At 49.7% G+C, this 13,567-nt stretch overlaps 1 long non-coding RNA gene across 1 annotated transcript in view; it reads left to right on the top strand.

Annotated features, from left to right (window-relative positions):
• The window catches only part of LOC115948832, a 24,248-nt gene that overhangs the window by 4,985 nt on the left and 5,696 nt on the right, over positions 1-13,567 (top strand). Inside the window, exons 2-4 of the long non-coding RNA XR_004082602.1 lie at positions 4,614-4,659; positions 10,226-10,312; positions 10,693-11,043. This is a non-coding gene — a long non-coding RNA (uncharacterized LOC115948832). The remainder of the gene's footprint in view (positions 1-4,613; positions 4,660-10,225; positions 10,313-10,692; positions 11,044-13,567) is intronic.

Here is a 13,567-nt window from a genome sequence, read left to right as displayed (position 1 = left end):
TTCTCAGTGGATCAGTCTCTTGAATCTGGTTATCAGCGGACCACAACCTCTTGCTCTCTGGTTATCAGTGGATCACAGTCTCTTGCTCACTGGTTTTCAGTGGATCACAGCCTCTCACTGGTTCTCAGTGGATCACAGCCTCTTGCTCTCTGGTTATCAGTGGATCACAGTCTCTTGAATCTGGTTATCAGCGGACCACAACCTCTTGCTCTCTGGTTCTCAGTGGATCACAGTCTCTTGCTCAGTGATTATCAGTGGATCAGTCTCTTGCTCACCGGTTCTCAGTGGATCACAGCCTCTTGCTCACTGTGGAACCCCAGGATTTACCCGGCTACAGCTGGGACAGGCTGGGACCTGGCATCTGTAACTGTCCAGCTAAAGCTGTGTAATCCTCACCCAGCATCGATGGCCATGGCTGGAGCTTCGACTTTGACAGCCCAGGCTAGGTGTAAAAATAACTGTAATTCCACTTTTGGGGGTTTGAATATTGCTGGAGCAGGGACAAAAGGAGCAGTGGCAGGATGCTGGTGCAGGAGGAGGGAGCATCCATGTTGGGTGCATCTGCTGCCTTTAACTGCTTGGTCTCGTGTGATGCATTTTTACAGGCAAGCAGAGGACGTGAGGTGGAGCTTGCTCTGGGGTAGGGAGAAAATGCAGATTTCAGAAGGAGGAAAAGTGCTGATTAATAAGTGTTGGGAATGAAAAAGACAGGATATTCATTGGTGGTGGACTGGCCTGGTTTTGAGCCCTGTGTGGCTCCAGGGGGCTGTTGGCTCAACTTGTGGCCTTGCATTGTTTAGGTCAAGGCAGGTAGATCAGGTTTAATTTGACCTTCAGCAGGCTCCTGCCTGCTGGAAACTCATATTTTATTGAAAAAAAAATTAAACCAAAACAAAAACCAAACCAAACCAAAAAACCAACCAAAAAAACCCCAAAACCCAACAAAAAAAAAACACCTTCCCCCAAAAAATACAAACAAAAAAAAATCCCAAACCAAAACCAACCAACGAAAAAAAAAATGCCCAAAAACCCAACAAAACCACAAAAGCTTTTTCTGAATCAGTGTGTGAGCTCTGGGAAAGGAGAAGGGGATCTTTCAGATTGTCTTCACCCTTTTGGAGGCACAGAATGCTCTTTGGGAAGGAGAAAGGGTTGTACCTAAGGAATCTGCTTTATTTCATCTACCTCTTCCCGTCTGTCTTTTAGTAAATGTCTCTGTTTTGGTTGAGTGAAATATTCGGCTTTTATTCTATTGTTTTATTCTTTTATTCTATTCAGTATTCAATAGGATAGGATTGTTTGAGGGATTCCCGGGCTGGAGCAGGCAGGAATGTGTCTGAGCCAAACAACCTTCCTCTGGCATCAGCAGGCACCAGCTGCTTGGGAGGAAAGTGCTTGAAACCCTACAATTATGGGATAATGTATTCCAAGAGAGTTTCTTGGCTTTCCATTCCTGGGCTGGAGAGTTTATATTCCCTCCCTGATCCTTGTGAAATGTTGCTGAACTTGGATGTTCTTGTCACCTGCTCCTCGATGGGGACAATCCCGCAGCAACAACTGCCAGAGCTCAGGGCTGGGAAGGAGGGAAAAAAACCCCAAATTTTCTGGCATTTGCTTTGGATTTTGTGACTCTGCTTGTGGCAGAAGAATGTTATCTTTGAAAAGATCTGGAGGGGCACGGCCTTCCACAGCCGCTTATAGAGCCAATGGAAAAGCCATGGGGAATTAACAATATAACTTGGATTGTTCAAGGGAATTAGGCACAAAATTCACTCAGGAACGTTGGTAAATCCTGCCGGGCACTGTCAGTATCCAGAGGGGTTTTCCTCCTGCTCGGCCTGGCCAGAAGGTGCAGAAATTGTCCCCTCTGGTTGGGGACAGGTTTGAGGGCTCGGGACACGGAGGACGCGTGGCCCTGGGCCACAACCCCACCCCACAATTTTGCAGACAAACTCCAGTCCTGGGAGATTTTTCTCTCTTCTTTCCTTTTGTTTTGCCTTCGAAAAACCTTGCTAACTAATACACACACACACATTTTTCTTCTTCTTCATGAAAAAAAGGTCTTTCCAACATTAAACCCAGCCATGTGCAGGAGCAGGGCTGGCTCTTTCTGCAGGCAGAGCTTTCCCACGGAGCTGTGCATCCCCTGGCTGCTCTTTGCTATAGAAAATCTCTGATTTTTGGAGGTGATGGAGCCTGTCCAGCCCCTCTGCCCAGGCTGGCCGAGGCTCTGACAGGATGGGGACAAGCTGGCAGCGATTCTGGAGTGAAAGCAGGCTGCCTCCCTCCTCTGGTGCGAGGGATGGCCACGGAGCAGGTTGCCATGGAGAACGGGGATTATTCTGCGCGTGTGTGTGTGTGTGTGTGTGTGTGTACAGGCTGGGGGGGAACATCGTAATTTTTTATTTTTTTTTTTCTCAAAAAAACCCCCCATTTCTGATGGAGGGTGATGCCGTCAGCGGCCGTGCTCACCCGACCTTGGGAGCTGCCACCTCCAACCCCATCCCCATCCCCTCCTCCCCTGCTGCTGCTGCCCCAGCCCCTCCATCGGACTCTTATCTCCAATAATCCCCCCTAAGAGGGCTTTCTGCTTGTTATGACACCCAGTGAAAGCGTGGGAGAAAGATCCTTTCTTCGCCCTTGTCCTCCACAGCCAGCCACTAGCCTGAATGGGAGGCTTTTTTGTGTCTCTGTGTGCCTGACTAATTGAGCTGAAGGACTTGCGTCTGGAAGGGCTTGAAAGGGACTTTTGTTGCCGCTGTGGAGTTTGTGGAAGGAGAACGAGCTCTGCTTTCTTAGGGAACGCGGCTCCTGGGCAAATTTGACTCTCGAGTGCTCACGCCTCCCAGTTCTTTGGGAAAATAAGAAAAAAAACAAAAAAGGGTGGTGGGATTGGATTTTTTGTGTTGTTTGTGTGGTTTTTTGGGGGTGATTTTTTTTTTTCTCAGCGCTATTGGTGCTGGAGAATTGAGTCTGGCAAAAAAATAAAATAAAATAAAATAAAAACCACCCCGGCCCTGGACGGTTGGTGAGCTAGCTGTAAAAAAAAAGCGCTTGGTGAGATGAGTTAAAACTGGCGAAAAATAACAGTATCAGAAGCCCTCCAAAAATAACAGTATCGAGAGCTCTTGCCTCCAAAAATAACAGTATCGAGAGCCTGTGCCTCCTGCAGCTTTTAAAGCCTGATAATCCAACCCCAAATCTTCTCTTGGATTCCATGGGAAATTCCTTTGTGGTCCAAGGATGCTTTCACATCCTGCTGCATCCAGAGAGGAGATGAGCACCAGCCATTACAAGAGTTTAAGTGGCTGCTGCAAAATTCCTCTTTTCCTCTCAGCCTTAACAGGAGTGCTGAGAAGTTGGGATTCTGCCTTAAATTGGTGCCAGGTGATGCCCAGGTGGCTCCTGGCAGCACCAGTGGCAGTGTGGGCATCAGGAAGGGACCTTTCTTCTACCTGAGACAGCCCCAACCCTTTATCTTCCTTAAAGCACCCAACATCCTGCTTGGTAGGAAAACCAAGAGGTTTTTCCATAGCAATTTGGGAATTTAAAGGCTTTTTTTCCACTGGGAATTTTGGTTTGGGGCACCTGGGCTGTCATCCCTGTTGGTATCTCCTGCTGCACTTTGTTCCCATCACAAGAATTTGGTGTTTCCACGTGTCCAGGATATTTTCTTGCTGTCTTTGCTAATTTTTCACGATACTGAATTATTTCAAAGACCTTCTTCAGCCTGAATTTTCCCCATGGTGTGGCCATGCAAAACCTACTGCTAAATGTCTCTCCTGAAAAACACCCTCTGGCAAGGAGGGAACGTGGGGTTTGGGAGGAAAAAACGGCTTTTGAGGCAGAAAACTTCTTGGCATGTGGCAAAGAAGGGTTTTGAAGTGGCTGGTGGGAGAAATGGGGAAGAAAGTGGCTGTATGGGGTCACTTTGTTCCTGCTGCTTATTTCTCATGGGTTGTGCAGCCCCTGCACCTTGTTGAGAAGCTGCTTGAAATTATCGTCCAAAATATATTTTCAATAAATATATTTCCACTGTAATTTCACAACACCTCCCCTTGCCCCTTCTTCCTTTATTCCATAGATCTTGCAGGTCCCTCCGCACAAAAAATTACTGTAGAAGCTGCCAGGATCCATTCCATCCCCTGTGTGGATAAACCCTCACAGGTGTATTATTGATTTCTAACAACAAGGGATTAAAATGTATTGAAAATTGTGTTTTTAATGGGGTGATGTAGAGGCTGCAAATGCCCAGGGAACCTCTTTTTCCACCCTGCACCCAAAGGCTGCAGTTGGGTGTCTTCAGGAGTTTTCCAGGGCCAAAGAGGTGCATCAAGGATGGGGGAAAACCAGAACAAATGGGTTTGAAACTGATGTAGACATGAGTGGTGAAATTTGATAGAGAGGGAAGGTGAAGGCAAAGCAAGCTGAATGAACAGGAGGCCTTCTAAATTAAAAAAGAAAAAACCTATCAAAAATTTAAAATTCACTTTTGGAGATGGAACCAAACCCTATTTTCTTGTGACTCCACTTGGAGTTTTTAAATCCAGCAATTTCTGCACTGCTTTCTGCCAACATTGTGCTAAACCCAACCTTGGTTTTGTGTCCTGCAGCCTGAGGCCTGTCCTGCCGCAGATCCTGGGATGCCCACAACACCAGGTATGTGTTAATGCATCCTGACTCCTTCCTGGGCCAGGAAATGACAATTTCTGGGTGTTTGGGTGCTCATCAGGCAGCATCTGAGGAGTTTGTCCTGTCAGCCCCACGCCAGGATAATCCAGTATTGGTCATTAGTGATGAGCAGCTCCCGGCCACGCCTGGGCATTGCTGCACCCCCAGCATCCTCCAGCCCCCGCTTATATTTTTTTTATATTTTAATTTTTTTTGTGTGTGTGTGTGTTTGTTTGTTAGTTTTGTTTTTTTTAATATATGCTTTCCAATAACTAATTAAAAAAGAGAAAAATCACCCAATTCCACTTTTGGAATGATGTGTGAACTTGGAAATTGGGGCTTGGAGTCAAAACAAGATGAGGAGAGCAGAGCAAGGCTCCTGCTCCAATGGGCTGGAGGCCAGAAGATGTAAAGAAACCCAAATTACTAGTGCCTCTTTTTAAAAAAATATTACTCTTTTTATATTTTTAATTTTTTTAAAAATTTTATTTTTAGTAAGGAAAGGGGTTTACCAAAGTGCAAGCCTCAAGTATATTTCACCCTCTGCAGAGAGGCCTTATTATGCTGGAACCAGCTTAATGAAATAAAAGGGTTTATTTTTTTTTATAACTGACCAGTAATTCTCCACTTGTGCATTTCGGAGCACAGCAAAGTGACTCTAAACCAATAATCTTTGTAATGTTTCAAACCAAACCCTCAAAATGTGGGAAATTGTCCTTGCACAGATTATTGCTGCTGCACTTAATCACTTACAGCTCAAATAACAACAGATTTTGAGCAGATCGGGAAAAAAGATCAAATGTAAAAGGAGGCATAGAAAAGAACAGAAAAATCAGGAGGTTTTGGAACAGATAAGGAATAATTCTTGGGCAAAACACAGCAATAATCCCTAAGTGCTTTATTATTGTGAATCAATACAATGTTGCTATAAAATATTTAGAATTCTGCCATGCATCCATTTCTCTGTAATATTCATAATTCCTGCAATCCCAACATTCCGTGAGCACGAGGTCACTACCCAGAATTTCCTTGTTTCAGTTCCCAGCTCTGGGGCATTCTCATCTTTGGGGCAGGGATCAGGAATCAGGATTTTTACAAAGGTCTGGAGGAGTGGGGCACCGATGCCACAAAGGTTTTTAACGCACTCTGGGCATGCCAGGATGCTGGACAGGTCACAGAGATGTGGATTGGGACCCCAAGGCCGCCACTGCCACCCTCTGCTCCTCCCTCCCTCTCTCCCCGGAGGACCACGGGCTCACCCAGCACTGGGGGAAATCGTAATTTAATTTTTTTCCTCAATGAAAACACTGTGAAGAAAAAAAAAAGGGGAGAAGAATGGAATCGTGGTGCATTTTGTGACTTTATTCCCAGCAGAAGAAGAGCCAGGGGCTCCAAGGCCAGCCCAGTGAGCGGGTTCGATGTGAGCAGCCAAACCCTCGTGGCTGCCAGGACCCTTCTCTGCTGCACCACCGGAGGGTTTCTGCCAAGAGCGGCCTGCTCCTCTTCTTTCCCTTCCATTCCTTTTCTTTTCTCTCCTTTCCTTTATTTTCTTACCTAATATTTCTTTAATTTTATTTTTCAATTTATTTTTTAATTTTCATTTTTCTTTATTTTCCTTTTTCTTTTCCTTTTTATTTTCCTTTTAATTTTCTTTTTTAATATTTCATTTCCCTTTCATTTTATTTCTCCTTTTTTGTTGTTGTTGTGGTTTTCCTATTTTTTTCCCTTTGTTTTCTTTTCCCATTTTAATTTCCATTTTCCCCCCAATTTCAAGCTTAAGCCTGCTTTGTCTTGTCTCCTGCCGGAGCGTTTAACGAAGGGCCAGCCGCTCCCACGCCAGTAGGGTTTTTTTAATTGTTGTTGTTGTTGGTATTTTCCTGATGCTTTGTTCCACCCTCCCCACCTCGGTGCCCATCGAGGGGTGCGGGTCAGGGTGCCCACCATGGATGGGGAAGCACAAAGCCCCAAGGAAGACACGAGGGCTCTTGTTATCCTGGCCGCGCAGGAAAGAGTTAACCCATTAGAGATTCCGAGCCCTTCTTCCGATAGTTAAACCTGATTTGCATGCATTTGCATAATGAATGTCATTTGCATTCTTGGAGGTTGGCTACTTCTGTGGGAAAAGTCAAAGCGGGATTGCGGGGAGGGTGAAGGGGGGTCGGTGAAGAAAGAAGGGAAGATTTTTTTCCCCGCACCCCCGCGCATCCCTGCCCCTCGCCGTCCTCACCCAAACGCTCTTTTCCTTCCCCTCTTTTCCCCCAGTTTTCCCCCCTCGAGGCCTTCCTCCCTTCTCCCTTCCGCAGGACACAAAGGCAGCCATCGCTGGCTAGGCCGTGCTGAGGCCAGGCGCATCCTCTCCCGCTTGCCCCCCTTCCCCTCCTTTAATTTCTGCCTCTAATTCCATCTTGGCTCCCGTTCCCGGCGCCCTCGCGAGCGGGGGGCTGCGGCCCCGGCCCTGCCCTCCCCGTGGGTGCATGCGTGCTGAGGGGAAGGCAAGGTGGGAGCCACCATTTTAGGCAGCTGCTGTGTAAAATGGCCGATTCCCCTCGGCCGGGCCCAGCCATGCGGGCGGGAGCGTTCCGGCGGCTTCCATCGTGTTCTGATGGCTTCTGTGGGATGGGACAGGGCTGCTTGCAGTGCTTCGGGTGCTGCAGCTTCGCCATGGAGCCTTCGGCCTCAAGGGGCTCATCCCGGTCTCACTGTGGGGTCTTTGGCCTTGAGGGGCTCATTCCAGCCTCGAGGGGCTCATCCCAGCCTCATCCCGGGGCTTTCGGCCTCAAGGGGCTCATCCCGACCTCAAGGGGCTCATTCCAGCCTCGAGGGGCTCATCCCAGCTTCATCCTGGGCCTTTTGGCCTCAAGGGGCTGATCGCAGCCTCACTGTGGGGCCTTCAGCCTTGAGGGACTCATCCCGGCCTTGCTGCGGGGCCTTCGGCCTTGAGGGGCTCATCCCTATCTTCGGCCTCAAGGGGCTCATCCCAGCCTCGAGGGGCTTAACCCAGCCTTCAGCCTTGAGGGGCTCATCCTGGCCTCAAGGGGCTCATCCTGGCCTCACCACGGAGCCTTTGGCCTCAAGGGGCTCATCCTGGCCTCACCAGGGAGACTTCAGCCCTGAGGGGCTTGTCCCAGCCTCACCGTGGGGTCTTTGGCCTCAAGGGGCTCATCCCATCCTTGAGGTGCTCATCCTGGTCTTTGTCCTGGAGGGGCTCATCCCGGCCTTGCTGGGATTTGGGATTTCCCTCTTCCCGCCATCACTGGGTGTGTCACCCACAAAACCCCCCAGCCAACCCACACCCCAAAATCAGCCGCTTTTCATTTCATCTCCAGGTTTTGCACCACCAAAGGCAGCTCTATCATCTTTTTTTGCTGTATTTTTAAAAAATTATTGTCCAAAGTACCCTCCGTGCCTCCTGTGGGGCTTGAGGCTTGGCTGCAGAATTTTTTCCTAGATGCACTAGATGACGTTTCATTCTTTGTGTACTGTGATAACATTAGCGAAACAGCTGTTTAATTAATTTTTTTTACCCCTCCTCCTTCTTTTGGACTAGAAAAATTCAATAGCCTCATTTTTTTCTGTTGCTGAAACCATTTCACGGCTGTTTAAGAAATGGGGGAAGAATCAATGTAAAACAAGAGTGACTTCATCCCCTCCTGCCATCCTGGGCTGAGGTATGAGAAGCTTCACCTGGTCCAAGAGATTTCTGGGCACAAAGTTAAGGGTAATCTCAGAGAGGAGAAAAATTCTCTTCACACAACTGGTGGGATGTGATTAATTTTACCACAGCACCTGAAATATATTGGGGTGTTTTATCTGAAGACCCATTGCAAGGGGTTTGTGGTTTTTAGGTGAAAATCTTGGTGTTCCATGAGGCCGCGTTTGTTGTTCTTTTTAATTTCTCCCCATCCCTCTGTTGCCATGAGACCTGGAAACTTAAAAGCCTAAATATGCTAAGTGAGTTTAACCCTGGTGTGACGGGAATTTTGAAAGCAGATTAAAACCAACTCGAAATTTATCCCTAGAAGGAAAATAAATCACATTTTTTTGCTTGCGGGCTGATGCTGGAGTCCCAGACACACCTGGCTGGGGGCAGCCCCATGGGGAACGGGGCTGGGCTTGGCTCTGGCCTGGTCCCTGGTGGGGCCTCTGGGGTGGCAGGGGCTGGGGAAGGGGGGACGTCACTGCTGTGTCCCTTTAGCTGGAGCTGGGAAGGGCCACGCGCTCCCCTCTGCCTGCCAAACGTGCTTAGTCAGGAATGGGAAATACTTCCCTAAAACTTGCAAAAATGCACTAAGGCTCTTACCTCTTGGGCTAAGCTGCAGCTACTTAGTCCATTTCTCACTGCTTTTATTTATAAACGTCAGGCTGTGCTGGGGGATTTTTTTTCCCTTTCCTTTTTTTCTGGTTCTTTCCCTGGGATGGGGCACAGGAACGTGTTGGAAGCGGAGCTGGAAGGAGAGGATGGGTCTGGGCATTGCTACCAGTGCCACTCACTGGCTTGGCACCACTGAATTTCCACAGGATCAGATTGTGTCTGATTTCTGTGGTGTTAAGGATGATTTATGGGACTAATGGCCAGCAGAACAAGCTCTTTCTCTGGCCCTTCCTCAGTTAAACCACATCAGTTCTGCACTGGGTATCTAAATCCATGTGTAGCCTGGGAGTAGCCATGGCTGGAGGCAGAGAAATCTTAAATTAGCCAACCAAAACCACTACACAGAGTTTAGACACATGGGAAGTACATAAAGTGAAGATTAATATATTATTAAAATATAAACCAACTCTGTAAGGACACTCCAAAGCATCCAAAGGGTCAGGGCTGCTCACTTTTGGTATTTTCAAGCAGGTATGAGCAGTGCTGGAGGTTTTTCACTTAGTTCCTGCTGCATTGAGGGTGGCAGTCACAGAGTGCACCTGAGAGGCTCCTCCTTTGGTCCAGGACTCTTTCCTCAATGGGAACCAAAGTGCTCAGGACAGCCAGAATAAATCCCCCCAGCCCCAGGGAGCTCTGGGCTTGGGTTTGCCTTTGGGCTGTGGTGCAGCAGCCACTGCCCTGGGCAGGGAGGGAGACCTGGAGAACACAGCTCCCCAGAAGACAAAGAAAGAATAAAGAAAGTGTTGTGGTTTTTTGTTTGTTTGGGTTTTTTTTTTTTACTTAGATTTAGAGGTTTTGGCCCTGCTTGTGGCTTTTGAGTACCTGGAGTTGGTTTTGCTACACAATGCAGTGAGATGCTGGCTGGCACAACAGCTGGCAGGGACAGGGAATGGTGCAACGAGAAATTTAAAATTTCATTTCATTTCAAATTTGGTTTCGTTTCAAATTGCCCCAGAGCAGATCCCAGCTCCTCTTGCTCCCTACAAGGCTAAGGCCCCACAGAGGCATCTCAAATTAGGAAACCAGCCCAGTTTCAAAGATGCTGAGAGTTTTCCAGACAAATTCTCTCTTCTTCATTCCTCTTTCATGTCAGAAGTATGGCTGTAATCTCCCTGTCCTGGTGTAATCCAGCCAGAGAACATGAGTCTGACATGCAACATCCTCTTTTCTCTCTCTTGCCAGGCTGGATGTGGGTTCACCCTACCTGCTGCTCATTTTCTGGCTGACAAATTGTCTCTGGCCCTGGTGAGAGTTCATGGGAACATCCTGGTAAGGGGATTTTTAAAAATTTTGGATTTTTTTAGAAAACATTTCCCTAAACTTACACTGGGTCTGGTACCAGCAGGCTGCTGGGATGGGCTGAGTGTCTCCTGACGAGTGCTTGGTGACCATGTGGTAGGGGAAAAAGAGGAGCCAAAATCTCCATGGTCACCAGCACCTTCCATGCTGACCATTTGGCCCAAAGTGTCAAACATCTGGATTTTTTTCTGTGTTTAACATCTTTTTTTGTGGGTTTGTTAACTGGTAATGCCCAGGCCCTGGGAGAGGTGTCTGTGTCATTTTCAGGAATAAAGAAAAACAGGGGAGGGGGGATTTCCTGTTAAATAGAAAGGGGATAACAAAGGTGTTTCTGTTGTGTTTGGTTTTAGCTCAGATTGTCTCATTATGACATGAATTAGCAGTGGGGCTTATATGGTGAACCCCACACTCCAAAATCCATGAGGAGATGCCAGCAGGACCTTGTCTTGAGTGACCCTCAGCAGAATCCCCTCACCACGGCTGATCCCTCCTCATCCTCCTCATCCTCCTCCTCCTCTCCCTGCACTGCTGGCCTGGAGCATGATGTGGATCCTGATTGACACCAGTGCCTGTCCAGGCTGACCAGAGCTGCTGACCAGCACCAGACCAGCTTGGGGACGCAGCACCAGTGCAGACACACACAGGGTGCAGAGGACACCAGGACATGCCCACCCTGCCCGCTGCGCTGTGGGCACTCACTGGTGAGCCTGGGGATGTGGAACCACCGTGCTGGGTCACACTGGGCTGTGGGGAAGGGATCCACCTCAAGGGATGGTGAGCCTGGGGATGTGGCACAACCATGCTGGGTCACACTGGGGTGTGGGGAAGGGATCCACCTGGAGCCTGGGGAGGTGGAACCACCGTGCTGGGTCACACTGGGCTGTGGGGAAGGGATCCACCTCGAGGGATGGTGAGCCTGGGGATGTGGAAACACCATGTTGGGTCACACTGGGGCATAGGGAAAGGATCCACCTGGAGGGATGGTGAGCCTGGGGATGTGGAACCACCGTGCTGGGTCACACTGTGGTGTGGGGAAGGGATCCACCTGGAGGGATGGGGATGGCAGGTAGAGCCCACAGCAGTGGGCAGCTGGCCCGAGGAGGAGCTGATGGCCAGGGGAGAGGTGCTGGGAAGGGACAGTGTGTTTATTATGGAGGCGCAGCTGAAGCGGGTCCTTTGCCAGTGGTCAAGTCTGAATCACAAACTCTGCATTGTTTCCGAGTGTGTTCAGCGCATTTCCCTTCTCCCCCTCCCTTTCCCTTTCCTCTCCTCTCGCCCTTGCACAAAGCTGTCATTGTGCCGGGGACTTGGTGATGGCAGCGTTGTTATTTGGTCAAAAAAAAAAAAAAAAGAGAAAAAAAAAGAAAAAAAAAAAAAGAAAAGAAAGAAGTGGGGAGGGGGGACCCAACAAGGTGAAGAGGTTTAAATCAGCTTAGCCCAAATGCCAATTAAAAACCAAAGAGGATTAGGCTTGTGATCAGCAGAATAGACAGTCATTGTACCCGGAGGAGGTTCCCCCTCCCCAGGCCCGGCGCGGCCGTGCCGCAGGTTTGGCTGGGATCGGCACCGCGCTGCTCCCCCGGCAGGACGGGCAGGGCAGGGGCTGCCCCTGAGCCGGGGCTGGGCTGGGCACCCGGCAAGGCACTCGGCAGGGCACAGACAGGTTCCTGCTGCAAAGAGCTTTTCTCGCATTTTTTAAGGACTCTTGTCCCGCCTTGAGTTCGGCTGAGCAAGGAGAGGTTTCAGCCTCTCTGCCAAGGGGGAGGTCTGCCCTGAATCAGCTCTTGGGCTGGAGCATCCTTTGGCCAGGGGCTGGTGCAGGGTCGCTGGGGTGAGGTCCTGGCAGACACTATCCCCACCTTGCCAGACCCCCAGGTGTATCTCAGGTGCTCGTGCTTGCTGAAGGCTCTCTCCAGCTGGAGGAGCCTTGGTCAGACCTTTGCTCCCCAGCAGCCAGCACATCACCCTCGGCCCCAGGCCAAGGTGACAAAGTGCCAGGACCATCACACGAGTTCTACTCCAGTGGGCAGGCAGAGAAGACTGGTTCTCTGTTCCATGGATGGAGATGTGATGTCAGTGCTTTCTGCCTGGTTTAGCTGTCTGCACTGCCCACAAACTGCTGGTTACTGTCAGGTAGCCAGAACTCCTTGTAGCCCCCTCGCCTGTGAGAGGAACCCAGGCTGGCTGAGGTGTGTCTGGGTGATTCCTTGGGCTCAGAGCCATGTGGCTCACCCAGTTCTCTCCCAGTGTGCTGGTAAATTGGTAAACCTCCAGGAACAGGAAGATGCTCTGCACCATGGTGGTAACAGGGGTCAGTCTCATTCCTGACTCTACTTACAGTGCAGTGAAGGCAAATCCCCTGCAGCCAGAATGGCCACACTGGTGTGAAAAGGGTGTTGTCAGAGCTGGAGTGTCCTGATGCCACACTGGCTACTTAAAATGAGTCCTCACTTAGGCAGAAAATGTAATTCTAGACTGACTTTGAGGTTTTGTAAAGGAAAGTTACCAAGTGTAGGTGGGAGCTGGGCCAAGCAGGGAGAGGTTTAAGGGACATCAGCAGCAAACTCAGGTGGAGCTTGAGCATCTCATGTCTGAGTGGGGGTGAGCAGCCTGAGCCCCCCTCTTTTACCCTGGCAGCTGGGGGTGCAAAGAGAGCCCTGCACTCCTGTGCTGCCTCTTCTCAGTGGCTCTGCCAGGTGGATCCTTTCTGCTAATGGGGGCCACCTCCTGGCTTGGTGGCTTTGGAGCTTGGTGGATCCCAGTGTTCTGCTTTGCATGGGAGCCCAGGGATGGCTGTGGCTCAGCTGGTCCAGCTCCAACCATCTCCTGGAAGTCACTGAGCTGAGACCTTGCCTTGAGACAGGGAGAATCAAAAGGGAGTGAAAGGGCCTTTCCCCTCCAGAGCAGAAGAAGGAGAGACCCTCCAGCTTCTGCACCAGGAGCTGCTTGTCCCCGATCCTGGGCACGGCCAGCACTGGCCGAAGCACCAGAGTCCTGGTGCAACAGGCAGCTCTGGTGCTGAAAAAACAAAAAAGCAGAAAAGAAAGCAGAAAAGCTGTGGAGCAAAGGAAAAATGCTTTGAGGAAATGGGGAAAGGGTGAAGGGGATGCCGTGGGCTGGGAGTTGCAGCTCCTCCACCTCCCCTCCTCAAATCCCCGGTGCCGCCGCCATCCCCATGCCCGGGGATGCCCAGCGAGCTGTGGGAGCGGGGGGAGAGGGCAAGAG

Source organism: Geospiza fortis, unplaced genomic scaffold, assembly GCF_000277835.1.
Source record: "Geospiza fortis unplaced genomic scaffold, GeoFor_1.0 scaffold387, whole genome shotgun sequence".
Classification (NCBI taxonomy): domain Eukaryota; kingdom Metazoa; phylum Chordata; class Aves; order Passeriformes; family Thraupidae; genus Geospiza; species Geospiza fortis.
This window is presented reverse-complemented; position numbering and strand designations above follow the sequence as displayed.